Source organism: Hyla sarda, unplaced genomic scaffold, assembly GCF_029499605.1.
Source record: "Hyla sarda isolate aHylSar1 unplaced genomic scaffold, aHylSar1.hap1 scaffold_1214, whole genome shotgun sequence".
NCBI classification, from domain to species: domain Eukaryota; kingdom Metazoa; phylum Chordata; class Amphibia; order Anura; family Hylidae; genus Hyla; species Hyla sarda.
This window is the reverse complement of record NW_026607836.1, coordinates 1-25,706: the sequence shown is the minus strand read 5'-3', so window position 1 is coordinate 25,706 and position 25,706 is coordinate 1. Positions and strand designations below refer to the sequence as shown.

The 25,706-nt window shown below is 46.3% G+C and overlaps 12 non-coding genes across 12 annotated transcripts; all 12 read left to right on the top strand.

The window, feature by feature from the left end:
• Positions 1–216: 216 nt before the first annotated feature.
• Positions 217–399, top strand: LOC130303358 (U2 spliceosomal RNA). Its single transcript, XR_008853450.1, has one exon. It is a non-coding gene; the product is annotated as a U2 spliceosomal RNA (small nuclear RNA).
• A 2,091-nt stretch (positions 400–2,490) lies between these two features.
• On the top strand, positions 2,491–2,681 carry LOC130303328 (U2 spliceosomal RNA). Its single transcript, XR_008853421.1, has one exon. It is a non-coding gene; the product is annotated as a U2 spliceosomal RNA (small nuclear RNA).
• Positions 2,682–4,778: 2,097 nt separating this feature from the next.
• LOC130303327 (U2 spliceosomal RNA) lies at positions 4,779–4,969 on the top strand. The gene has a single exon (XR_008853420.1). It is a non-coding gene; the product is annotated as a U2 spliceosomal RNA (small nuclear RNA).
• A 2,104-nt stretch (positions 4,970–7,073) lies between these two features.
• LOC130303326 (U2 spliceosomal RNA) lies at positions 7,074–7,264 on the top strand. Its single transcript, XR_008853419.1, has one exon. It is a non-coding gene; the product is annotated as a U2 spliceosomal RNA (small nuclear RNA).
• Positions 7,265–9,355: 2,091 nt separating this feature from the next.
• Positions 9,356–9,546, top strand: LOC130303325 (U2 spliceosomal RNA). The gene has a single exon (XR_008853418.1). It is a non-coding gene; the product is annotated as a U2 spliceosomal RNA (small nuclear RNA).
• A 2,083-nt stretch (positions 9,547–11,629) lies between these two features.
• On the top strand, positions 11,630–11,820 carry LOC130303323 (U2 spliceosomal RNA). Its single transcript, XR_008853417.1, has one exon. It is a non-coding gene; the product is annotated as a U2 spliceosomal RNA (small nuclear RNA).
• A 2,073-nt stretch (positions 11,821–13,893) lies between these two features.
• Positions 13,894–14,084, top strand: LOC130303322 (U2 spliceosomal RNA). Its single transcript, XR_008853416.1, has one exon. It is a non-coding gene; the product is annotated as a U2 spliceosomal RNA (small nuclear RNA).
• Positions 14,085–16,179: 2,095 nt separating this feature from the next.
• On the top strand, positions 16,180–16,370 carry LOC130303321 (U2 spliceosomal RNA). Its single transcript, XR_008853415.1, has one exon. It is a non-coding gene; the product is annotated as a U2 spliceosomal RNA (small nuclear RNA).
• A 2,084-nt stretch (positions 16,371–18,454) lies between these two features.
• LOC130303365 (U2 spliceosomal RNA) lies at positions 18,455–18,645 on the top strand. Its single transcript, XR_008853452.1, has one exon. It is a non-coding gene; the product is annotated as a U2 spliceosomal RNA (small nuclear RNA).
• A 2,094-nt stretch (positions 18,646–20,739) lies between these two features.
• Positions 20,740–20,930, top strand: LOC130303355 (U2 spliceosomal RNA). The gene has a single exon (XR_008853447.1). It is a non-coding gene; the product is annotated as a U2 spliceosomal RNA (small nuclear RNA).
• A 2,094-nt stretch (positions 20,931–23,024) lies between these two features.
• LOC130303343 (U2 spliceosomal RNA) lies at positions 23,025–23,215 on the top strand. The gene has a single exon (XR_008853436.1). It is a non-coding gene; the product is annotated as a U2 spliceosomal RNA (small nuclear RNA).
• A 2,092-nt stretch (positions 23,216–25,307) lies between these two features.
• Positions 25,308–25,498, top strand: LOC130303332 (U2 spliceosomal RNA). Its single transcript, XR_008853425.1, has one exon. It is a non-coding gene; the product is annotated as a U2 spliceosomal RNA (small nuclear RNA).
• The last annotated feature ends 208 nt before the right edge of the window (positions 25,499–25,706 follow it).

The window sequence follows — 25,706 nt, the reverse complement described above, 5'->3', positions numbered from 1 at the left end:
GAGCATTTGTGGTCTCCTAGTAGCTTCGGCGAAAAGGGACATCGAACCTGGAACCTCGCAGGTACCTTTTGGTCCGGAGGCGAAGGGTAAGGTTTGTTGGGGGGCCTCTCTCCTATCGGAGAAGGGCTTGCGATAGACCGCATCCTTTGTGCACGTTTTTTTAGTGTAACACGTTTGCACTTTTTCTTGCACTTTGGGTGAATCGAAAGCACGTTCCTCGGCTTTAGATAGAAAAAAAAAAAAAAATCTGTTCTTATCAGTTTAATATCTGATACGTCCCCTATCTGGGGACCATATATTAAATGGATTTTTGAGAACGGGGGCCGATTTCGAAGCTTGCTTCCGTCGCCCTATGCATTGACCCGATATGGCAGTATCTTCGGGTACAGTGCACCACCCCCTTACAGGGTTAAAAAGAAAGATTCCTACTTTCATTGCTACCTGCTTGCTGGCTAGCCAGCTAGCCAGCCCTGTGGGCCTTGCTGCTGCTGCAGCCAAAAAACAAAAGGTGGTGCTGCTGCTGCTTCTGCTTCTGCTTGTGTCTGGCCCCTGTTGGAGCGTCCAGGCACAGGACTTCTGCTGCTGCTGACTAAATGGCCTCCTTAATTGGATCATTTGAGTAGCCAGCACACCTGTGCAGGTAGGGCATGACATGATAGGCAGCTGCCTTGATAGCGGGTGGGTGCTGAATGTTCCTAATTGACAAAATAAGATTAATGCTTATGAAGAAATATAAAATCTCATCCCTTCCCCAATATCGCGCCACACCCCTACCCCTTAATTCCCTGGTTGAACGTGATGGACATATGTCTTTTTTCGACCGTACTAACTATGTAACTATGTAACATAACATGGGGGGGGGGGGGGGGGGTCTCCTGGCTGTTCACACAGGTGTGTCATTGCTGTACATTGACCATGCATTGCTTCTGTGGTATTGCAAAGGCAAAGACAAATGCTTCCAGCCATCCATTGCACTAATGGATTGGTCATCAGCTGGCTGTCTATGTCCCGCATCAATATAGACCAAAGTACAGAGGGTTAGGCTATGCTATTGTGCACCTACCTGATGCATCAGAAGGTGCGAGGCCCTTGCTAAATTCTGTGCACAGACTTTGAGATCTATGCTTTAGACTGTATCTAAACCTGCTCCAACATGGACTGACATTCTGGCCTACTTTCAGCCGATGCGACTTGTCTGTCGCTGAACAGTCGCTTTTTATGTATTCAGCACCTATGTATAATGTTGTAAAAATGCTCTAGAAGCTAAAGTCGCAGAAATGTCACACATATTTGGCCTGCAACTTTCTGTGCGACAAATTCAGACAGGAAAAATCAGTATAAATCCTTAGAAAATTATCCCCCAGTGTCTCCATCTGCTGGCGGTATTGAATAAGCATTGCTGCACTGATGGGGTATGCATTAGACGAAAAAAAGAAGAAAAAGAAGAATAATACGCCCAGAAAAGAGGCGAAAAGGAGAAAAACGTAAAAAAACGTGAAAAAAAAGTAAGAGGAAGAGAAGGGAAAAAAAGGTGGAAATGGGTTTAAAAGTGATTTCGGCGGAGAAATATATATATATATATATATATATATATATATATATATATATATATATATATGCGCACACACACACATAGATATAAACGTATTCTCCGTTGAGATATTGCAGCCGCTGCTGTGTCCAGGCCCAGGAGCCTTAGCACTGTGCTGTGATGTCACTCAATACCACTGACATCACTAGGTGTAAACAACATCTCTCCTTTGCTGTGTATGTGACTATGGAGCTGTTTGGTGATGTCGTCTATTACGGCCTTCATAGAAGCAACAGGAGATTGTTGCATCCATCTTGAACCCTCAGAACTACAGTGCTATGATGTCACTCACTTCCACAGGCCTTGCAGAGTGTAAACAACAACAACCCAGCTTTGTTGTGTATGTAACCAAAGGGATTTGTGATGTCACCTAGAACCTTCACAGCAGCGACAGCTTTATGAGGAGCATCAGCACTGCTCTGCCTGAGCAGAACCATCACCGCCATAGGTTGTCAAATAACCCGGATTTAACCCACACAGGTAAGTCCAATGGGGTGCAGGCATGTCCTCTATGCTTACAGCTTCCCGTGGGTGTTGGTTTGATACCGTTTGGGGACAGCCAAGGAGGCATCTGCAGGCAACAAAGGTAGGTGTGTGCTTGTGTGTGTGTTTCCTATGCAGATCCTAAGCCCAGTGTCACATGCAAGTAGGAGGAGTAAGAAGGGTTCCTGGCAAATCCGGGTTATGGATTGCATTTAAAAAGGCCCCGTGGGAGTGCAATGGGCCCCTGTCTTGCTGCTTAGCAATAATGGTATGGGTTTAGGTTCTGCTGTGTGTACTGGTGGTTGACTGCCCCCCAGCCCAGAGTGTGCATGGAAAATTGTCTGGCAGCCTCCCTGACAGCAAGCAGTGATAGTGCCCATGAAGGGGACCTTGTTGGGCCCGCCCCTTTCACGGTTATCGCTTCTCGGCCTTTTGGCTAAGATCAAGTGTAGTATCTGTTCTTATCAGTTTAATATCTGATACGTCCCCTATCTGGGGACCATATATTAAATGGATTTTTGAGAACGGGGGCCGATTTCGAAGCTTGCTTCCGTCGCCCTATGCATTGACCCGATATGGCAGTATCTTCGGGTACAGTGCACCACCCCCTTACAGGGTTAAAAAGAAAGATTCCTACTTTCATTGCTACCTGCTTGCTGGCTAGCCAGCTAGCCAGCCCTGTGGGCCTTGCTGCTGCTGCAGCCAAAAAACAAAAGGTGGTGCTGCTGCTGCTTCTGCTGCTTCTGCTTCTGCTTGTGTCTGGCCCCTGTTGGAGCGTCCAGGCACAGGACTTCTGCTGCTGCTGACTAAATGGCCTCCTTAATTGGATCATTTGAGTAGCCAGCACACCTGTGCAGGTAGGGCATGACATGATAGGCAGCTGCCTTGATAGCGGGTGGGTGCTGAATGTTCCTAATTGACAAAATAAGATTAATGCTTATGAAGAAATATAAAATCTCATCCCTTCCCCAATATCGCGCCACACCCCTACCCCTTAATTCCCTGGTTGAACGTGATGGACATATGTCTTTTTTCGACCGTACTAACTATGTAACTATGTAACATAACATGGGGGGGGGGGGGGGGGGTCTCCTGGCTGTTCACACAGGTGTGTCATTGCTGTACATTGACCATGCATTGCTTCTGTGGTATTGCAAAGGCAAAGACAAATGCTTCCAGCCATCCATTGCACTAATGGATTGGTCATCAGCTGGCTGTCTATGTCCCGCATCAATATAGACCAAAGTACAGAGGGTTAGGCTATGCTATTGTGCACCTACCTGATGCATCAGAAGGTGCGAGGCCCTTGCTAAATTCTGTGCACAGACTTTGAGATCTATGCTTTAGACTGTATCTAAACCTGCTCCAACATGGACTGACATTCTGGCCTACTTTCAGCCGATGCGACTTGTCTGTCGCTGAACAGTCGCTTTTTATGTATTCAGCACCTATGTATAATGTTGTAAAAATGCTCTAGAAGCTAAAGTCGCAGAAATGTCACACATATTTGGCCTGCAACTTTCTGTGCGACAAATTCAGACAGGAAAAATCAGTATAAATCCTTAGAAAATTATCCCCCAGTGTCTCCATCTGCTGGCGGTATTGAATAAGCATTGCTGCACTGATGGGGTATGCATTAGACGAAAAAAAAGAAGAAAAAGAAGAATAATACGCCCAGAAAAGAGGCGAAAAGGAGAAAAACGTAAAAAAACGTGAAAAAAAAGTAAGAGGAAGAGAAGGGAAAAAAAGGTGGAAATGGGTTTAAAAGTGATTTCGGCGGAGAAATATATATATATATATATATATATATATATATATATATATATATATATGCGCACACACACACATAGATATAAACGTATTCTCCGTTGAGATATTGCAGCCGCTGCTGTGTCCAGGCCCAGGAGCCTTAGCACTGTGCTGTGATGTCACTCAATACCACTGACATCACTAGGTGTAAACAACATCTCTCCTTTGCTGTGTATGTGACTATGGAGCTGTTTGGTGATGTCGTCTATTACGGCCTTCATAGAAGCAACAGGAGATTGTTGCATCCATCTTGAACCCTCAGAACTACAGTGCTATGATGTCACTCACTTCCACAGGCCTTGCAGAGTGTAAACAACAACAACCCAGCTTTGTTGTGTATGTAACCAAAGGGATTTGTGATGTCACCTAGAACCTTCACAGCAGCGACAGCTTTATGAGGAGCATCAGCACTGCTCTGCCTGAGCAGAACCATCACCGCCATAGGTTGTCAAATAACCCGGATTTAACCCACACAGGTAAGTCCAATGGGGTGCAGGCATGTCCTCTATGCTTACAGCTTCCCGTGGGTGTTGGTTTGATACCGTTTGGGGACAGCCAAGGAGGCATCTGCAGGCAACAAAGGTAGGTGTGTGCTTGTGTGTGTGTTTCCTATGCAGATCCTAAGCCCAGTGTCACATGCAAGTAGGAGGAGTAAGAAGGGTTCCTGGCAAATCCGGGTTATGGATTGCATTTAAAAAGGCCCCGTGGGAGTGCAATGGGCCCCTGTCTTGCTGCTTAGCAATAATGGTATGGGTTTAGGTTCTGCTGTGTGTACTGGTGGTTGACTGCCCCCCAGCCCAGAGTGTGCATGGAAAATTGTCTGGCAGCCTCCCTGACAGCAAGCAGTGATAGTGCCCATGAAGGGGACCTTGTTGGGCCCGCCCCTTTCACGGTTATCGCTTCTCGGCCTTTTGGCTAAGATCAAGTGTAGTATCTGTTCTTATCAGTTTAATATCTGATACGTCCCCTATCTGGGGACCATATATTAAATGGATTTTTGAGAACGGGGGCCGATTTCGAAGCTTGCTTCCGTCGCCCTATGCATTGACCCGATATGGCAGTATCTTCGGGTACAGTGCACCACCCCCTTACAGGGTTAAAAAGAAAGATTCCTACTTTCATTGCTACCTGCTTGCTGGCTAGCCAGCTAGCCAGCCCTGTGGGCCTTGCTGCTGCTGCAGCCAAAAAACAAAAGGTGGTGCTGCTGCTGCTTCTGCTGCTTCTGCTTCTGCTTGTGTCTGGCCCCTGTTGGAGCGTCCAGGCACAGGACTTCTGCTGCTGCTGACTAAATGGCCTCCTTAATTGGATCATTTGAGTAGCCAGCACACCTGTGCAGGTAGGGCATGACATGATAGGCAGCTGCCTTGATAGCGGGTGGGTGCTGAATGTTCCTAATTGACAAAATAAGATTAATGCTTATGAAGAAATATAAAATCTCATCCCTTCCCCAATATCGCGCCACACCCCTACCCCTTAATTCCCTGGTTGAACGTGATGGACATATGTCTTTTTTCGACCGTACTAACTATGTAACTATGTAACATAACATGGGGGGGGGGGGGGGTCTCCTGGCTGTTCACACAGGTGTGTCATTGCTGTACATTGACCATGCATTGCTTCTGTGGTATTGCAAAGGCAAAGACAAATGCTTCCAGCCATCCATTGCACTAATGGATTGGTCATCAGCTGGCTGTCTATGTCCCGCATCAATATAGACCAAAGTACAGAGGGTTAGGCTATGCTATTGTGCACCTACCTGATGCATCAGAAGGTGCGAGGCCCTTGCTAAATTCTGTGCACAGACTTTGAGATCTATGCTTTAGACTGTATCTAAACCTGCTCCAACATGGACTGACATTCTGGCCTACTTTCAGCCGATGCGACTTGTCTGTCGCTGAACAGTCGCTTTTTATGTATTCAGCACCTATGTATAATGTTGTAAAAATGCTCTAGAAGCTAAAGTCGCAGAAATGTCACACATATTTGGCCTGCAACTTTCTGTGCGACAAATTCAGACAGGAAAAATCAGTATAAATCCTTAGAAAATTATCCCCCAGTGTCTCCATCTGCTGGCGGTATTGAATAAGCATTGCTGCACTGATGGGGTATGCATTAGACGAAAAAAAAGAAGAAAAAGAAGAATAATACGCCCAGAAAAGAGGCGAAAAGGAGAAAAACGTAAAAAAACGTGAAAAAAAAGTAAGAGGAAGAGAAGGGAAAAAAAGGTGGAAATGGGTTTAAAAGTGATTTCGGCGGAGAAATATATATATATATATATATATATATATATATATATATATATATATATATATATATATGCGCACACACACACATAGATATAAACGTATTCTCCGTTGAGATATTGCAGCCGCTGCTGTGTCCAGGCCCAGGAGCCTTAGCACTGTGCTGTGATGTCACTCAATACCACTGACATCACTAGGTGTAAACAACATCTCTCCTTTGCTGTGTATGTGACTATGGAGCTGTTTGGTGATGTTGTCTATTACGGCCTTCATAGAAGCAACAGGAGATTGTTGCATCCATCTTGAACCCTCAGAACTACAGTGCTATGATGTCACTCACTTCCACAGGCCTTGCAGAGTGTAAACAACAACAACCCAGCTTTGTTGTGTATGTAACCAAAGGGATTTGTGATGTCACCTAGAACCTTCACAGCAGCGACAGCTTTATGAGGAGCATCAGCACTGCTCTGCCTGAGCAGAACCATCACCGCCATAGGTTGTCAAATAACCCGGATTTAACCCACACAGGTAAGTCCAATGGGGTGCAGGCATGTCCTCTATGCTTACAGCTTCCCGTGGGTGTTGGTTTGATACCGTTTGGGGACAGCCAAGGAGGCATCTGCAGGCAACAAAGGTAGGTGTGTGCTTGTGTGTGTGTTTCCTATGCAGATCCTAAGCCCAGTGTCACATGCAAGTAGGAGGAGTAAGAAGGGTTCCTGGCAAATCCGGGTTATGGATTGCATTTAAAAAGGCCCCGTGGGAGTGCAATGGGCCCCTGTCTTGCTGCTTAGCAATAATGGTATGGGTTTAGGTTCTGCTGTGTGTACTGGTGGTTGACTGCCCCCCAGCCCAGAGTGTGCATGGAAAATTGTCTGGCAGCCTCCCTGACAGCAAGCAGTGATAGTGCCCATGAAGGGGACCTTGTTGGGCCCGCCCCTTTCACGGTTATCGCTTCTCGGCCTTTTGGCTAAGATCAAGTGTAGTATCTGTTCTTATCAGTTTAATATCTGATACGTCCCCTATCTGGGGACCATATATTAAATGGATTTTTGAGAACGGGGGCCGATTTCGAAGCTTGCTTCCGTCGCCCTATGCATTGACCCGATATGGCAGTATCTTCGGGTACAGTGCACCACCCCCTTACAGGGTTAAAAAGAAAGATTCCTACTTTCATTGCTACCTGCTTGCTGGCTAGCCAGCTAGCCAGCCCTGTGGGCCTTGCTGCTGCTGCAGCCAAAAAACAAAAGGTGGTGCTGCTGCTGCTTCTGCTGCTTCTGCTTCTGCTTGTGCCTGGCCCCTGTTGGAGCGTCCAGGCACAGGACTTCTGCTGCTGCTGACTAAATGGCCTCCTTAATTGGATCATTTGAGTAGCCAGCACACCTGTGCAGGTAGGGCATGACATGATAGGCAGCTGCCTTGATAGCGGGTGGGTGCTGAATGTTCCTAATTGACAAAATAAGATTAATGCTTATGAAGAAATATAAAATCTCATCCCTTCCCCAATATCGCGCCACACCCCTACCCCTTAATTCCCTGGTTGAACGTGATGGACATATGTCTTTTTTCGACCGTACTAACTATGTAACTATGTAACATAACATGGGGGGGGGGGGGGGGGGGGTCTCCTGGCTGTTCACACAGGTGTGTCATTGCTGTACATTGACCATGCATTGCTTCTGTGGTATTGCAAAGGCAAAGACAAATGCTTCCAGCCATCCATTGCACTAATGGATTGGTCATCAGCTGGCTGTCTATGTCCCGCATCAATATAGACCAAAGTACAGAGGGTTAGGCTATGCTATTGTGCACCTACCTGATGCATCAGAAGGTGCGAGGCCCTTGCTAAATTCTGTGCACAGACTTTGAGATCTATGCTTTAGACTGTATCTAAACCTGCTCCAACATGGACTGACATTCTGGCCTACTTTCAGCCGATGCGACTTGTCTGTCGCTGAACAGTCGCTTTTTATGTATTCAGCACCTATGTATAATGTTGTAAAAATGCTCTAGAAGCTAAAGTCGCAGAAATGTCACACATATTTGGCCTGCAACTTTCTGTGCGACAAATTCAGACAGGAAAAATCAGTATAAATCCTTAGAAAATTATCCCCCAGTGTCTCCATCTGCTGGCGGTATTGAATAAGCATTGCTGCACTGATGGGGTATGCATTAGACGAAAAAAAAGAAGAAAAAGAAGAATAATACGCCCAGAAAAGAGGCGAAAAGGAGAAAAACGTAAAAAAACGTGAAAAAAAAGTAAGAGGAAGAGAAGGGAAAAAAAGGTGGAAATGGGTTTAAAAGTGATTTCGGCGGAGAAATATATATATATATATATATATATATATATATATATATATGCGCACACACACACATAGATATAAACGTATTCTCCGTTGAGATATTGCAGCCGCTGCTGTGTCCAGGCCCAGGAGCCTTAGCACTGTGCTGTGATGTCACTCAATACCACTGACATCACTAGGTGTAAACAACATCTCTCCTTTGCTGTGTATGTGACTATGGAGCTGTTTGGTGATGTCGTCTATTACGGCCTTCATAGAAGCAACAGGAGATTGTTGCATCCATCTTGAACCCTCAGAACTACAGTGCTATGATGTCACTCACTTCCACAGGCCTTGCAGAGTGTAAACAACAACAACCCAGCTTTGTTGTGTATGTAACCAAAGGGATTTGTGATGTCACCTAGAACCTTCACAGCAGCGACAGCTTTATGAGGAGCATCAGCACTGCTCTGCCTGAGCAGAACCATCACCGCCATAGGTTGTCAAATAACCCGGATTTAACCCACACAGGTAAGTCCAATGGGGTGCAGGCATGTCCTCTATGCTTACAGCTTCCCATGGGTGTTGGTTTGATACCGTTTGGGGACAGCCAAGGAGGCATCTGCAGGCAACAAAGGTAGGTGTGTGCTTGTGTGTGTGTTTCCTATGCAGATCCTAAGCCCAGTGTCACATGCAAGTAGGAGGAGTAAGAAGGGTTCCTGGCAAATCCGGGTTATGGATTGCATTTAAAAAGGCCCCGTGGGAGTGCAATGGGCCCCTGTCTTGCTGCTTAGCAATAATGGTATGGGTTTAGGTTCTGCTGTGTGTACTGGTGGTTGACTGCCCCCCAGCCCAGAGTGTGCATGGAAAATTGTCTGGCAGCCTCCCTGACAGCAAGCAGTGATAGTGCCCATGAAGGGGACCTTGTTGGGCCCGCCCCTTTCACGGTTATCGCTTCTCGGCCTTTTGGCTAAGATCAAGTGTAGTATCTGTTCTTATCAGTTTAATATCTGATACGTCCCCTATCTGGGGACCATATATTAAATGGATTTTTGAGAACGGGGGCCGATTTCGAAGCTTGCTTCCGTCGCCCTATGCATTGACCCGATATGGCAGTATCTTCGGGTACAGTGCACCACCCCCTTACAGGGTTAAAAAGAAAGATTCCTACTTTCATTGCTACCTGCTTGCTGGCTAGCCAGCTAGCCAGCCCTGTGGGCCTTGCTGCTGCTGCAGCCAAAAAACAAAAGGTGGTGCTGCTGCTGCTTCTGCTGCTTCTGCTTCTGCTTGTGTCTGGCCCCTGTTGGAGCGTCCAGGCACAGGACTTCTGCTGCTGCTGACTAAATGGCCTCCTTAATTGGATCATTTGAGTAGCCAGCACACCTGTGCAGGTAGGGCATGACATGATAGGCAGCTGCCTTGATAGCGGGTGGGTGCTGAATGTTCCTAATTGACAAAATAAGATTAATGCTTATGAAGAAATATAAAATCTCATCCCTTCCCCAATATCGCGCCACACCCCTACCCCTTAATTCCCTGGTTGAACGTGATGGACATATGTCTTTTTTCGACCGTACTAACTATGTAACTATGTAACATAACATGGGGGAGGTCTCCTGGCTGTTCACACAGGTGTGTCATTGCTGTACATTGACCATGCATTGCTTCTGTGGTATTGCAAAGGCAAAGACAAATGCTTCCAGCCATCCATTGCACTAATGGATTAGTCATCAGCTGGCTGTCTATGTCCCGCATCAATATAGACCAAAGTACAGAGGGTTAGGCTATGCTATTGTGCACCTACCTGATGCATCAGAAGGTGCGAGGCCCTTGCTAAATTCTGTGCACAGACTTTGAGATCTATGCTTTAGACTGTATCTAAACCTGCTCCAACATGGACTGACATTCTGGCCTACTTTCAGCCGATGCGACTTGTCTGTCGCTGAACAGTCGCTTTTTATGTATTCAGCACCTATGTATAATGTTGTAAAAATGCTCTAGAAGCTAAAGTCGCAGAAATGTCACACATATTTGGCCTGCAACTTTCTGTGCGACAAATTCAGACAGGAAAAATCAGTATAAATCCTTAGAAAATTATCCCCCAGTGTCTCCATCTGCTGGCGGTATTGAATAAGCATTGCTGCACTGATGGGGTATGCATTAGACGAAAAAAAAGAAGAAAAAGAAGAATAATACGCCCAGAAAAGAGGCGAAAAGGAGAAAAACGTAAAAAAACGTGAAAAAAAAGTAAGAGGAAGAGAAGGGAAAAAAAGGTGGAAATGGGTTTAAAAGTGATTTCGGCGGAGAAATATATATATATATATATATATATATATATATATATATATATATGCGCACACACACACATAGATATAAACGTATTCTCCGTTGAGATATTGCAGCCGCTGCTGTGTCCAGGCCCAGGAGCCTTAGCACTGTGCTGTGATGTCACTCAATACCACTGACATCACTAGGTGTAAACAACATCTCTCCTTTGCTGTGTATGTGACTATGGAGCTGTTTGGTGATGTCGTCTATTACGGCCTTCATAGAAGCAACAGGAGATTGTTGCATCCATCTTGAACCCTCAGAACTACAGTGCTATGATGTCACTCACTTCCACAGGCCTTGCAGAGTGTAAACAACAACAACCCAGCTTTGTTGTGTATGTAACCAAAGGGATTTGTGATGTCACCTAGAACCTTCACAGCAGCGACAGCTTTATGAGGAGCATCAGCACTGCTCTGCCTGAGCAGAACCATCACCGCCATAGGTTGTCAAATAACCCGGATTTAACCCACACAGGTAAGTCCAATGGGGTGCAGGCATGTCCTCTATGCTTACAGCTTCCCGTGGGTGTTGGTTTGATACCGTTTGGGGACAGCCAAGGAGGCATCTGCAGGCAACAAAGGTAGGTGTGTGCTTGTGTGTGTGTTTCCTATGCAGATCCTAAGCCCAGTGTCACATGCAAGTAGGAGGAGTAAGAAGGGTTCCTGGCAAATCCGGGTTATGGATTGCATTTAAAAAGGCCCCGTGGGAGTGCAATGGGCCCCTGTCTTGCTGCTTAGCAATAATGGTATGGGTTTAGGTTCTGCTGTGTGTACTGGTGGTTGACTGCCCCCCAGCCCAGAGTGTGCATGGAAAATTGTCTGGCAGCCTCCCTGACAGCAAGCAGTGATAGTGCCCATGAAGGGGACCTTGTTGGGCCCGCCCCTTTCACGGTTATCGCTTCTCGGCCTTTTGGCTAAGATCAAGTGTAGTATCTGTTCTTATCAGTTTAATATCTGATACGTCCCCTATCTGGGGACCATATATTAAATGGATTTTTGAGAACGGGGGCCGATTTCGAAGCTTGCTTCCGTCGCCCTATGCATTGACCCGATATGGCAGTATCTTCGGGTACAGTGCACCACCCCCTTACAGGGTTAAAAAGAAAGATTCCTACTTTCATTGCTACCTGCTTGCTGGCTAGCCAGCTAGCCAGCCCTGTGGGCCTTGCTGCTGCTGCAGCCAAAAAACAAAAGGTGGTGCTGCTGCTGCTTCTGCTGCTTCTGCTTCTGCTTGTGTCTGGCCCCTGTTGGAGCGTCCAGGCACAGGACTTCTGCTGCTGCTGACTAAATGGCCTCCTTAATTGGATCATTTGAGTAGCCAGCACACCTGTGCAGGTAGGGCATGACATGATAGGCAGCTGCCTTGATAGCGGGTGGGTGCTGAATGTTCCTAATTGACAAAATAAGATTAATGCTTATGAAGAAATATAAAATCTCATCCCTTCCCCAATATCGCGCCACACCCCTACCCCTTAATTCCCTGGTTGAACGTGATGGACATATGTCTTTTTTCGACCGTACTAACTATGTAACTATGTAACATAACATGGGGGGGGGGTCTCCTGGCTGTTCACACAGGTGTGTCATTGCTGTACATTGACCATGCATTGCTTCTGTGGTATTGCAAAGGCAAAGACAAATGCTTCCAGCCATCCATTGCACTAATGGATTGGTCATCAGCTGGCTGTCTATGTCCCGCATCAATATAGACCAAAGTACAGAGGGTTAGGCTATGCTATTGTGCACCTACCTGATGCATCAGAAGGTGCGAGGCCCTTGCTAAATTCTGTGCACAGACTTTGAGATCTATGCTTTAGACTGTATCTAAACCTGCTCCAACATGGACTGACATTCTGGCCTACTTTCAGCCGATGCGACTTGTCTGTCGCTGAACAGTCGCTTTTTATGTATTCAGCACCTATGTATAATGTTGTAAAAATGCTCTAGAAGCTAAAGTCGCAGAAATGTCACACATATTTGGCCTGCAACTTTCTGTGCGACAAATTCAGACAGGAAAAATCAGTATAAATCCTTAGAAAATTATCCCCCAGTGTCTCCATCTGCTGGCGGTATTGAATAAGCATTGCTGCACTGATGGGGTATGCATTAGACGAAAAAAAAGAAGAAAAAGAAGAATAATACGCCCAGAAAAGAGGCGAAAAGGAGAAAAACGTAAAAAAACGTGAAAAAAAAGTAAGAGGAAGAGAAGGGAAAAAAAGGTGGAAATGGGTTTAAAAGTGATTTCGGCGGAGAAATATATATATATATATATATATATATATATATGCGCACACACACACATAGATATAAACGTATTCTCCGTTGAGATATTGCAGCCGCTGCTGTGTCCAGGCCCAGGAGCCTTAGCACTGTGCTGTGATGTCACTCAATACCACTGACATCACTAGGTGTAAACAACATCTCTCCTTTGCTGTGTATGTGACTATGGAGCTGTTTGGTGATGTCGTCTATTACGGCCTTCATAGAAGCAACAGGAGATTGTTGCATCCATCTTGAACCCTCAGAACTACAGTGCTATGATGTCACTCACTTCCACAGGCCTTGCAGAGTGTAAACAACAACAACCCAGCTTTGTTGTGTATGTAACCAAAGGGATTTGTGATGTCACCTAGAACCTTCACAGCAGCGACAGCTTTATGAGGAGCATCAGCACTGCTCTGCCTGAGCAGAACCATCACCGCCATAGGTTGTCAAATAACCCGGATTTAACCCACACAGGTAAGTCCAATGGGGTGCAGGCATGTCCTCTATGCTTACAGCTTCCCGTGGGTGTTGGTTTGATACCGTTTGGGGACAGCCAAGGAGGCATCTGCAGGCAACAAAGGTAGGTGTGTGCTTGTGTGTGTGTTTCCTATGCAGATCCTAAGCCCAGTGTCACATGCAAGTAGGAGGAGTAAGAAGGGTTCCTGGCAAATCCGGGTTATGGATTGCATTTAAAAAGGCCCCGTGGGAGTGCAATGGGCCCCTGTCTTGCTGCTTAGCAATAATGGTATGGGTTTAGGTTCTGCTGTGTGTACTGGTGGTTGACTGCCCCCCAGCCCAGAGTGTGCATGGAAAATTGTCTGGCAGCCTCCCTGACAGCAAGCAGTGATAGTGCCCATGAAGGGGACCTTGTTGGGCCCGCCCCTTTCACGGTTATCGCTTCTCGGCCTTTTGGCTAAGATCAAGTGTAGTATCTGTTCTTATCAGTTTAATATCTGATACGTCCCCTATCTGGGGACCATATATTAAATGGATTTTTGAGAACGGGGGCCGATTTCGAAGCTTGCTTCCGTCGCCCTATGCATTGACCCGATATGGCAGTATCTTCGGGTACAGTGCACCACCCCCTTACAGGGTTAAAAAGAAAGATTCCTACTTTCATTGCTACCTGCTTGCTGGCTAGCCAGCTAGCCAGCCCTGTGGGCCTTGCTGCTGCTGCAGCCAAAAAACAAAAGGTGGTGCTGCTGCTGCTTCTGCTGCTTCTGCTTCTGCTTGTGTCTGGCCCCTGTTGGAGCGTCCAGGCACAGGACTTCTGCTGCTGCTGACTAAATGGCCTCCTTAATTGGATCATTTGAGTAGCCAGCACACCTGTGCAGGTAGGGCATGACATGATAGGCAGCTGCCTTGATAGCGGGTGGGTGCTGAATGTTCCTAATTGACAAAATAAGATTAATGCTTATGAAGAAATATAAAATCTCATCCCTTCCCCAATATCGCGCCACACCCCTACCCCTTAATTCCCTGGTTGAACGTGATGGACATATGTCTTTTTTCGACCGTACTAACTATGTAACTATGTAACATAACATGGGGGGGGGGGGGGGGGGTCTCCTGGCTGTTCACACAGGTGTGTCATTGCTGTACATTGACCATGCATTGCTTCTGTGGTATTGCAAAGGCAAAGACAAATGCTTCCAGCCATCCATTGCACTAATGGATTGGTCATCAGCTGGCTGTCTATGTCCCGCATCAATATAGACCAAAGTACAGAGGGTTAGGCTATGCTATTGTGCACCTACCTGATGCATCAGAAGGTGCGAGGCCCTTGCTAAATTCTGTGCACAGACTTTGAGATCTATGCTTTAGACTGTATCTAAACCTGCTCCAACATGGACTGACATTCTGGCCTACTTTCAGCCGATGCGACTTGTCTGTCGCTGAACAGTCGCTTTTTATGTATTCAGCACCTATGTATAATGTTGTAAAAATGCTCTAGAAGCTAAAGTCGCAGAAATGTCACACATATTTGGCCTGCAACTTTCTGTGCGACAAATTCAGACAGGAAAAATCAGTATAAATCCTTAGAAAATTATCCCCCAGTGTCTCCATCTGCTGGCGGTATTGAATAAGCATTGCTGCACTGATGGGGTATGCATTAGACGAAAAAAAAGAAGAAAAAGAAGAATAATACGCCCAGAAAAGAGGCGAAAAGGAGAAAAACGTAAAAAAACGTGAAAAAAAAGTAAGAGGAAGAGAAGGGAAAAAAAGGTGGAAATGGGTTTAAAAGTGATTTCGGCGGAGAAATATATATATATATATATATATATATATATATATATATATATATATGCGCACACACACACATAGATATAAACGTATTCTCCGTTGAGATATTGCAGCCGCTGCTGTGTCCAGGCCCAGGAGCCTTAGCACTGTGCTGTGATGTCACTCAATACCACTGACATCACTAGGTGTAAACAACATCTCTCCTTTGCTGTGTATGTGACTATGGAGCTGTTTGGTGATGTCGTCTATTACGGCCTTCATAGAAGCAACAGGAGATTGTTGCATCCATCTTGAACCCTCAGAACTACAGTGCTATGATGTCACTCACTTCCACAGGCCTTGCAGAGTGTAAACAACAACAACCCAGCTTTGTTGTGTATGTAACCAAAGGGATTTGTGATGTCACCTAGAACCTTCACAGCAGCGACAGCTTTATGAGGAGCATCAGCACTGCTCTGCCTGAGCAGAACCATCACCGCCATAGGTTGTCAAATAACCCGGATTTAACCCACACAGGTAAGTCCAATGGGGTGCAGGCATGTCCTCTATGCTTACAGCTTCCCGTGGGTGTTGGTTTGATACCGTTTGGGGACAGCCAAGGAGGCATCTGCAGGCAACAAAGGTAGGTGTGTGCTTGTGTGTGTGTTTCCTATGCAGATCCTAAGCCCAGTGTCACATGCAAGTAGGAGGAGTAAGAAGGGTTCCTGGCAAATCCGGGTTATGGATTGCATTTAAAAAGGCCCCGTGGGAGTGCAATGGGCCCCTGTCTTGCTGCTTAGCAATAATGGTATGGGTTTAGGTTCTGCTGTGTGTACTGGTGGTTGACTGCCCCCCAGCCCAGAGTGTGCATGGAAAATTGTCTGGCAGCCTCCCTGACAGCAAGCAGTGATAGTGCCCATGAAGGGGACCTTGTTGGGCCCGCCCCTTTCACGGTTATCGCTTCTCGGCCTTTTGGCTAAGATCAAGTGTAGTATCTGTTCTTATCAGTTTAATATCTGATACGTCCCCTATCTGGGGACCATATATTAAATGGATTTTTGAGAACGGGGGCCGATTTCGAAGCTTGCTTCCGTCGCCCTATGCATTGACCCGATATGGCAGTATCTTCGGGTACAGTGCACCACCCCCTTACAGGGTTAAAAAGAAAGATTCCTACTTTCATTGCTACCTGCTTGCTGGCTAGCCAGCTAGCCAGCCCTGTGGGCCTTGCTGCTGCTGCAGCCAAAAAACAAAAGGTGGTGCTGCTTCTGCTGCTTCTGCTTCTGCTTGTGTCTGGCCCCTGTTGGAGCGTCCAGGCACAGGACTTCTGCTGCTGCTGACTAAATGGCCTCCTTAATTGGATCATTTGAGTAGCCAGCACACCTGTGCAGGTAGGGCATGACATGATAGGCAGCTGCCTTGATAGCGGGTGGGTGCTGAATGTTCCTAATTGACAAAATAAGATTAATGCTTATGAAGAAATATAAAATCTCATCCCTTCCCCAATATCGCGCCACACCCCTACCCCTTAATTCCCTGGTTGAACGTGATGGACATATGTCTTTTTTCGACCGTACTAACTATGTAACTATGTAACATAACATGGGGGGGGGGGGGGGTCTCCTGGCTGTTCACACAGGTGTGTCATTGCTGTACATTGACCATGCATTGCTTCTGTGGTATTGCAAAGGCAAAGACAAATGCTTCCAGCCATCCATTGCACTAATGGATTGGTCATCAGCTGGCTGTCTATGTCCCGCATCAATATAGACCAAAGTACAGAGGGTTAGGCTATGCTATTGTGCACCTACCTGATGCATCAGAAGGTGCGAGGCCCTTGCTAAATTCTGTGCACAGACTTTGAGATCTATGCTTTAGACTGTATCTAAACCTGCTCCAACATGGACTGACATTCTGGCCTACTTTCAGCCGATGCGACTTGTCTGTCGCTGAACAGTCGCTTTTTATGTATTCAGCACCTATGTATAATGTTGTAAAAATGCTCTAGAAGCTAAAGTCGCAGAAATGTCACACATATTTGGCCTGCAACTTTCTGTGCGACAAATTCAGACAGGAAAAATCAGTATAAATCCTTAGAAAATTATCCCCCAGTGTCTCCATCTGCTGGCGGTATTGAATAAGCATTGCTGCACTGATGGGGTATGCATTAGACGAAAAAAAAGAAGAAAAAGAAGAATAATACGCCCAGAAAAGAGGCGAAAAGGAGAAAAACGTAAAAAAACGTGAAAAAAAAGTAAGAGGAAGAGAAGGGAAAAAAAGGTGGAAATGGGTTTAAAAGTGATTTCGGCGGAGAAATATATATATATATATATATATATATATATATATATATATATATGCGCACACACACACATAGATATAAACGTATTCTCCGTTGAGATATTGCAGCCGCTGCTGTGTCCAGGCCCAGGAGCCTTAGCACTGTGCTGTGATGTCACTCAATACCACTGACATCACTAGGTGTAAACAACATCTCTCCTTTGCTGTGTATGTGACTATGGAGCTGTTTGGTGATGTCGTCTATTACGGCCTTCATAGAAGCAACAGGAGATTGTTGCATCCATCTTGAACCCTCAGAACTACAGTGCTATGATGTCACTCACTTCCACAGGCCTTGCAGAGTGTAAACAACAACAACCCAGCTTTGTTGTGTATGTAACCAAAGGGATTTGTGATGTCACCTAGAACCTTCACAGCAGCGACAGCTTTATGAGGAGCATCAGCACTGCTCTGCCTGAGCAGAACCATCACCGCCATAGGTTGTCAAATAACCCGGATTTAACCCACACAGGTAAGTCCAATGGGGTGCAGGCATGTCCTCTATGCTTACAGCTTCCCGTGGGTGTTGGTTTGATACCGTTTGGGGACAGCCAAGGAGGCATCTGCAGGCAACAAAGGTAGGTGTGTGCTTGTGTGTGTGTTTCCTATGCAGATCCTAAGCCCAGTGTCACATGCAAGTAGGAGGAGTAAGAAGGGTTCCTGGCAAATCCGGGTTATGGATTGCATTTAAAAAGGCCCCGTGGGAGTGCAATGGGCCCCTGTCTTGCTGCTTAGCAATAATGGTATGGGTTTAGGTTCTGCTGTGTGTACTGGTGGTTGACTGCCCCCCAGCCCAGAGTGTGCATGGAAAATTGTCTGGCAGCCTCCCTGACAGCAAGCAGTGATAGTGCCCATGAAGGGGACCTTGTTGGGCCCGCCCCTTTCACGGTTATCGCTTCTCGGCCTTTTGGCTAAGATCAAGTGTAGTATCTGTTCTTATCAGTTTAATATCTGATACGTCCCCTATCTGGGGACCATATATTAAATGGATTTTTGAGAACGGGGGCCGATTTCGAAGCTTGCTTCCGTCGCCCTATGCATTGACCCGATATGGCAGTATCTTCGGGTACAGTGCACCACCCCCTTACAGGGTTAAAAAGAAAGATTCCTACTTTCATTGCTACCTGCTTGCTGGCTAGCCAGCTAGCCAGCCCTGTGGGCCTTGCTGCTGCTGCAGCCAAAAAACAAAAGGTGGTGCTGCTGCTGCTTCTGCTGCTTCTGCTTCTGCTTGTGTCTGGCCCCTGTTGGAGCGTCCAGGCACAGGACTTCTGCTGCTGCTGACTAAATGGCCTCCTTAATTGGATCATTTGAGTAGCCAGCACACCTGTGCAGGTAGGGCATGACATGATAGGCAGCTGCCTTGATAGCGGGTGGGTGCTGAATGTTCCTAATTGACAAAATAAGATTAATGCTTATGAAGAAATATAAAATCTCATCCCTTCCCCAATATCGCGCCACACCCCTACCCCTTAATTCCCTGGTTGAACGTGATGGACATATGTCTTTTTTCGACCGTACTAACTATGTAACTATGTAACATAACATGGGGGGGGGGGGGGGGGTCTCCTGGCTGTTCACACAGGTGTGTCATTGCTGTACATTGACCATGCATTGCTTCTGTGGTATTGCAAAGGCAAAGACAAATGCTTCCAGCCATCCATTGCACTAATGGATTGGTCATCAGCTGGCTGTCTATGTCCCGCATCAATATAGACCAAAGTACAGAGGGTTAGGCTATGCTATTGTGCACCTACCTGATGCATCAGAAGGTGCGAGGCCCTTGCTAAATTCTGTGCACAGACTTTGAGATCTATGCTTTAGACTGTATCTAAACCTGCTCCAACATGGACTGACATTCTGGCCTACTTTCAGCCGATGCGACTTGTCTGTCGCTGAACAGTCGCTTTTTATGTATTCAGCACCTATGTATAATGTTGTAAAAATGCTCTAGAAGCTAAAGTCGCAGAAATGTCACACATATTTGGCCTGCAACTTTCTGTGCGACAAATTCAGACAGGAAAAATCAGTATAAATCCTTAGAAAATTATCCCCCAGTGTCTCCATCTGCTGGCGGTATTGAATAAGCATTGCTGCACTGATGGGGTATGCATTAGACGAAAAAAAAGAAGAAAAAGAAGAATAATACGCCCAGAAAAGAGGCGAAAAGGAGAAAAACGTAAAAAAACGTGAAAAAAAAGTAAGAGGAAGAGAAGGGAAAAAAAGGTGGAAATGGGTTTAAAAGTGATTTCGGCGGAGAAATATATATATATATATATATATATATATATATATATATATATATATGCGCACACACACACATAGATATAAACGTATTCTCCGTTGAGATATTGCAGCCGCTGCTGTGTCCAGGCCCAGGAGCCTTAGCACTGTGCTGTGATGTCACTCAATACCACTGACATCACTAGGTGTAAACAACATCTCTCCTTTGCTGTGTATGTGACTATGGAGCTGTTTGGTGATGTCGTCTATTACGGCCTTCATAGAAGCAACAGGAGATTGTTGCATCCATCTTGAACCCTCAGAACTACAGTGCTATGATGTCACTCACTTCCACAGGCCTTGCAGAGTGTAAACAACAACAACCCAGCTTTGTTGTGTATGTAACCAAAGGGATTTGTGATGTCACCTAGAACCTTCACAGCAGCGACAGCTTTATGAGGAGCATCAGCACTGCTCTGCCTGAGCAGAACCATCACCGCCATAGGTTGTCAAATAACCCGGATTTAACCCACACAGGTAAGTCCAATGGGGTGCAGGCATGTCCTCTATGCTTACAGCTTCCCGTGGGTGTTGGTTTGATACCGTTTGGGGACAGCCAAGGAGGCATCTGCAGGCAACAAAGGTAGGTGTGTGCTTGTGTGTGTGTTTCCTATGCAGATCCTAAGCCCAGTGTCACATGCAAGTAGGAGGAGTAAGAAGGGTTCCTGGCAAATCCGGGTTATGGATTGCATTTAAAAAGGCCCCGTGGGAGTGCAATGGGCCCCTGTCTTGCTGCTTAGCAATAATGGTATGGGTTTAGGTTCTGCTGTGTGTACTGGTGGTTGACTGCCCCCCAGCCCAGAGTGTGCATGGAAAATTGTCTGGCAGCCTCCCTGACAGCAAGCAGTGATAGTGCCCATGAAGGGGACCTTGTTGGGCCCGCCCCTTTCACGGTTATCGCTTCTCGGCCTTTTGGCTAAGATCAAGTGTAGTATCTGTTCTTATCAGTTTAATATCTGATACGTCCCCTATCTGGGGACCATATATTAAATGGATTTTTGAGAACGGGGGCCGATTTCGAAGCTTGCTTCCGTCGCCCTATGCATTGACCCGATATGGCAGTATCTTCGGGTACAGTGCACCACCCCCTTACAGGGTTAAAAAGAAAGATTCCTACTTTCATTGCTACCTGCTTGCTGGCTAGCCAGCTAGCCAGCCCTGTGGGCCTTGCTGCTGCTGCAGCCAAAAAACAAAAGGTGGTGCTGCTGCTGCTTCTGCTGCTTCTGCTTCTGCTTGTGTCTGGCCCCTGTTGGAGCGTCCAGGCACAGGACTTCTGCTGCTGCTGACTAAATGGCCTCCTTAATTGGATCATTTGAGTAGCCAGCACACCTGTGCAGGTAGGGCATGACATGATAGGCAGCTGCCTTGATAGCGGGTGGGTGCTGAATGTTCCTAATTGACAAAATAAGATTAATGCTTATGAAGAAATATAAAATCTCATCCCTTCCCCAATATCGCGCCACACCCCTACCCCTTAATTCCCTGGTTGAACGTGATGGACATATGTCTTTTTTCGACCGTACTAACTATGTAACTATGTAACATAACATGGGGGGGGGGGGGGGGGTCTCCTGGCTGTTCACACAGGTGTGTCATTGCTGTACATTGACCATGCATTGCTTCTGTGGTATTGCAAAGGCAAAGACAAATGCTTCCAGCCATCCATTGCACTAATGGATTGGTCATCAGCTGGCTGTCTATGTCCCGCATCAATATAGACCAAAGTACAGAGGGTTAGGCTATGCTATTGTGCACCTACCTGATGCATCAGAAGGTGCGAGGCCCTTGCTAAATTCTGTGCACAGACTTTGAGATCTATGCTTTAGACTGTATCTAAACCTGCTCCAACATGGACTGACATTCTGGCCTACTTTCAGCCGATGCGACTTGTCTGTCGCTGAACAGTCGCTTTTTATGTATTCAGCACCTATGTATAATGTTGTAAAAATGCTCTAGAAGCTAAAGTCGCAGAAATGTCACACATATTTGGCCTGCAACTTTCTGTGCGACAAATTCAGACAGGAAAAATCAGTATAAATCCTTAGAAAATTATCCCCCAGTGTCTCCATCTGCTGGCGGTATTGAATAAGCATTGCTGCACTGATGGGGTATGCATTAGACGAAAAAAAAGAAGAAAAAGAAGAATAATACGCCCAGAAAAGAGGCGAAAAGGAGAAAAACGTAAAAAAACGTGAAAAAAAAGTAAGAGGAAGAGAAGGGAAAAAAAGGTGGAAATGGGTTTAAAAGTGATTTCGGCGGAGAAATATATATATATATATATATATATATATATATATATATATATATATGCGCACACACACACATAGATATAAACGTATTCTCCGTTGAGATATTGCAGCCGCTGCTGTGTCCAGGCCCAGGAGCCTTAGCACTGTGCTGTGATGTCACTCAATACCACTGACATCACTAGGTGTAAACAACATCTCTCCTTTGCTGTGTATGTGACTATGGAGCTGTTTGGTGATGTCGTCTATTACGGCCTTCATAGAAGCAACAGGAGATTGTTGCATCCATCTTGAACCCTCAGAACTACAGTGCTATGATGTCACTCACTTCCACAGGCCTTGCAGAGTGTAAACAACAACAACCCAGCTTTGTTGTGTATGTAACCAAAGGGATTTGTGATGTCACCTAGAACCTTCACAGCAGCGACAGCTTTATGAGGAGCATCAGCACTGCTCTGCCTGAGCAGAACCATCACCGCCATAGGTTGTCAAATAACCCGGATTTAACCCACACAGGTAAGTCCAATGGGGTGCAGGCATGTCCTCTATGCTTACAGCTTCCCGTGGGTGTTGGTTTGATACCGTTTGGGGACAGCCAAGGAGGCATCTGCAGGCAACAAAGGTAGGTGTGTGCTTGTGTGTGTGTTTCCTATGCAGATCCTAAGCCCAGTGTCACATGCAAGTAGGAGGAGTAAGAAGGGTTCCTGGCAAATCCGGGTTATGGATTGCATTTAAAAAGGCCCCGTGGGAGTGCAATGGGCCCCTGTCTTGCTGCTTAGCAATAATGGTATGGGTTTAGGTTCTGCTGTGTGTACTGGTGGTTGACTGCCCCCCAGCCCAGAGTGTGCATGGAAAATTGTCTGGCAGCCTCCCTGACAGCAAGCAGTGATAGTGCCCATGAAGGGGACCTTGTTGGGCCCGCCCCTTTCACGGTTATCGCTTCTCGGCCTTTTGGCTAAGATCAAGTGTAGTATCTGTTCTTATCAGTTTAATATCTGATACGTCCCCTATCTGGGGACCATATATTAAATGGATTTTTGAGAACGGGGGCCGATTTCGAAGCTTGCTTCCGTCGCCCTATGCATTGACCCGATATGGCAGTATCTTCGGGTACAGTGCACCACCCCCTTACAGGGTTAAAAAGAAAGATTCCTACTTTCATTGCTACCTGCTTGCTGGCTAGCCAGCTAGCCAGCCCTGTGGGCCTTGCTGCTGCTGCAGCCAAAAAACAAAAGGTGGTGCTGCTGCTGCTTCTGCTGCTTCTGCTTCTGCTTGTGTCTGGCCCCTGTTGGAGCGTCCAGGCACAGGACTTCTGCTGCTGCTGACTAAATGGCCTCCTTAATTGGATCATTTGAGTAGCCAGCACACCTGTGCAGGTAGGGCATGACATGATAGGCAGCTGCCTTGATAGCGGGTGGGTGCTGAATGTTCCTAATTGACAAAATAAGATTAATGCTTATGAAGAAATATAAAATCTCATCCCTTCCCCAATATCGCGCCACACCCCTACCCCTTAATTCCCTGGTTGAACGTGATGGACATATGTCTTTTTTCGACCGTACTAACTATGTAACTATGTAACATAACATGGGGGGGGGGGGGGGGGTCTCCTGGCTGTTCACACAGGTGTGTCATTGCTGTACATTGACCATGCATTGCTTCTGTGGTATTGCAAAGGCAAAGACAAATGCTTCCAGCCATCCATTGCACTAATGGATTGGTCATCAGCTGGCTGTCTATGTCCCGCATCAATATAGACCAAAGTACAGAGGGTTAGGCTATGCTATTGTGCACCTACCTGATGCATCAGAAGGTGCGAGGCCCTTGCTAAATTCTGTGCACAGACTTTGAGATCTATGCTTTAGACTGTATCTAAACCTGCTCCAACATGGACTGACATTCTGGCCTACTTTCAGCCGATGCGACTTGTCTGTCGCTGAACAGTCGCTTTTTATGTATTCAGCACCTATGTATAATGTTGTAAAAATGCTCTAGAAGCTAAAGTCGCAGAAATGTCACACATATTTGGCCTGCAACTTTCTGTGCGACAAATTCAGACAGGAAAAATCAGTATAAATCCTTAGAAAATTATCCCCCAGTGTCTCCATCTGCTGGCGGTATTGAATAAGCATTGCTGCACTGATGGGGTATGCATTAGACGAAAAAAAAGAAGAAAAAGAAGAATAATACGCCCAGAAAAGAGGCGAAAAGGAGAAAAACGTAAAAAAACGTGAAAAAAAAGTAAGAGGAAGAGAAGGGAAAAAAAGGTGGAAATGGGTTTAAAAGTGATTTCGGCGGAGAAATATATATATATATATATATATATATATATATATATATATATATGCGCACACACACACATAGATATAAACGTATTCTCCGTTGAGATATTGCAGCCGCTGCTGTGTCCAGGCCCAGGAGCCTTAGCACTGTGCTGTGATGTCACTCAATACCACTGACATCACTAGGTGTAAACAACATCTCTCCTTTGCTGTGTATGTGACTATGGAGCTGTTTGGTGATGTCGTCTATTACGGCCTTCATAGAAGCAACAGGAGATTGTTGCATCCATCTTGAACCCTCAGAACTACAGTGCTATGATGTCACTCACTTCCACAGGCCTTGCAGAGTGTAAACAACAACAACCCAGCTTTGTTGTGTATGTAACCAAAGGGATTTGTGATGTCACCTAGAACCTTCACAGCAGCGACAGCTTTATGAGGAGCATCAGCACTGCTCTGCCTGAGCAGAACCATCACCGCCATAGGTTGTCAAATAACCCGGATTTAACCCACACAGGTAAGTCCAATGGGGTGCAGGCATGTCCTCTATGCTTACAGCTTCCCGTGGGTGTTGGTTTGATACCGTTTGGGGACAGCCAAGGAGGCATCTGCAGGCAACAAAGGTAGGTGTGTGCTTGTGTGTGTGTTTCCTATGCAGATCCTAAGCCCAGTGTCACATGCAAGTAGGAGGAGTAAGAAGGGTTCCTGGCAAATCCGGGTTATGGATTGCATTTAAAAAGGCCCCGTGGGAGTGCAATGGGCCCCTGTCTTGCTGCTTAGCAATAATGGTATGGGTTTAGGTTCTGCTGTGTGTACTGGTGGTTGACTGCCCCCCAGCCCAGAGTGTGCATGGAAAATTGTCTGGCAGCCTCCCTGACAGCAAGCAGTGATAGTGCCCATGAAGGGGACCTTGTTGGGCCCGCCCCTTTCACGGTTATCGCTTCTCGGCCTTTTGGCTAAGATCAAGTGTAGTATCTGTTCTTATCAGTTTAATATCTGATACGTCCCCTATCTGGGGACCATATATTAAATGGATTTTTGAGAACGGGGGCCGATTTCGAAGCTTGCTTCCGTCGCCCTATGCATTGACCCGATATGGCAGTATCTTCGGGTACAGTGCACCACCCCCTTACAGGGTTAAAAAGAAAGATTCCTACTTTCATTGCTACCTGCTTGCTGGCTAGCCAGCTAGCCAGCCCTGTGGGCCTTGCTGCTGCTGCAGCCAAAAAACAAAAGGTGGTGCTGCTGCTGCTTCTGCTGCTTCTGCTTCTGCTTGTGTCTGGCCCCTGTTGGAGCGTCCAGGCACAGGACTTCTGCTGCTGCTGACTAAATGGC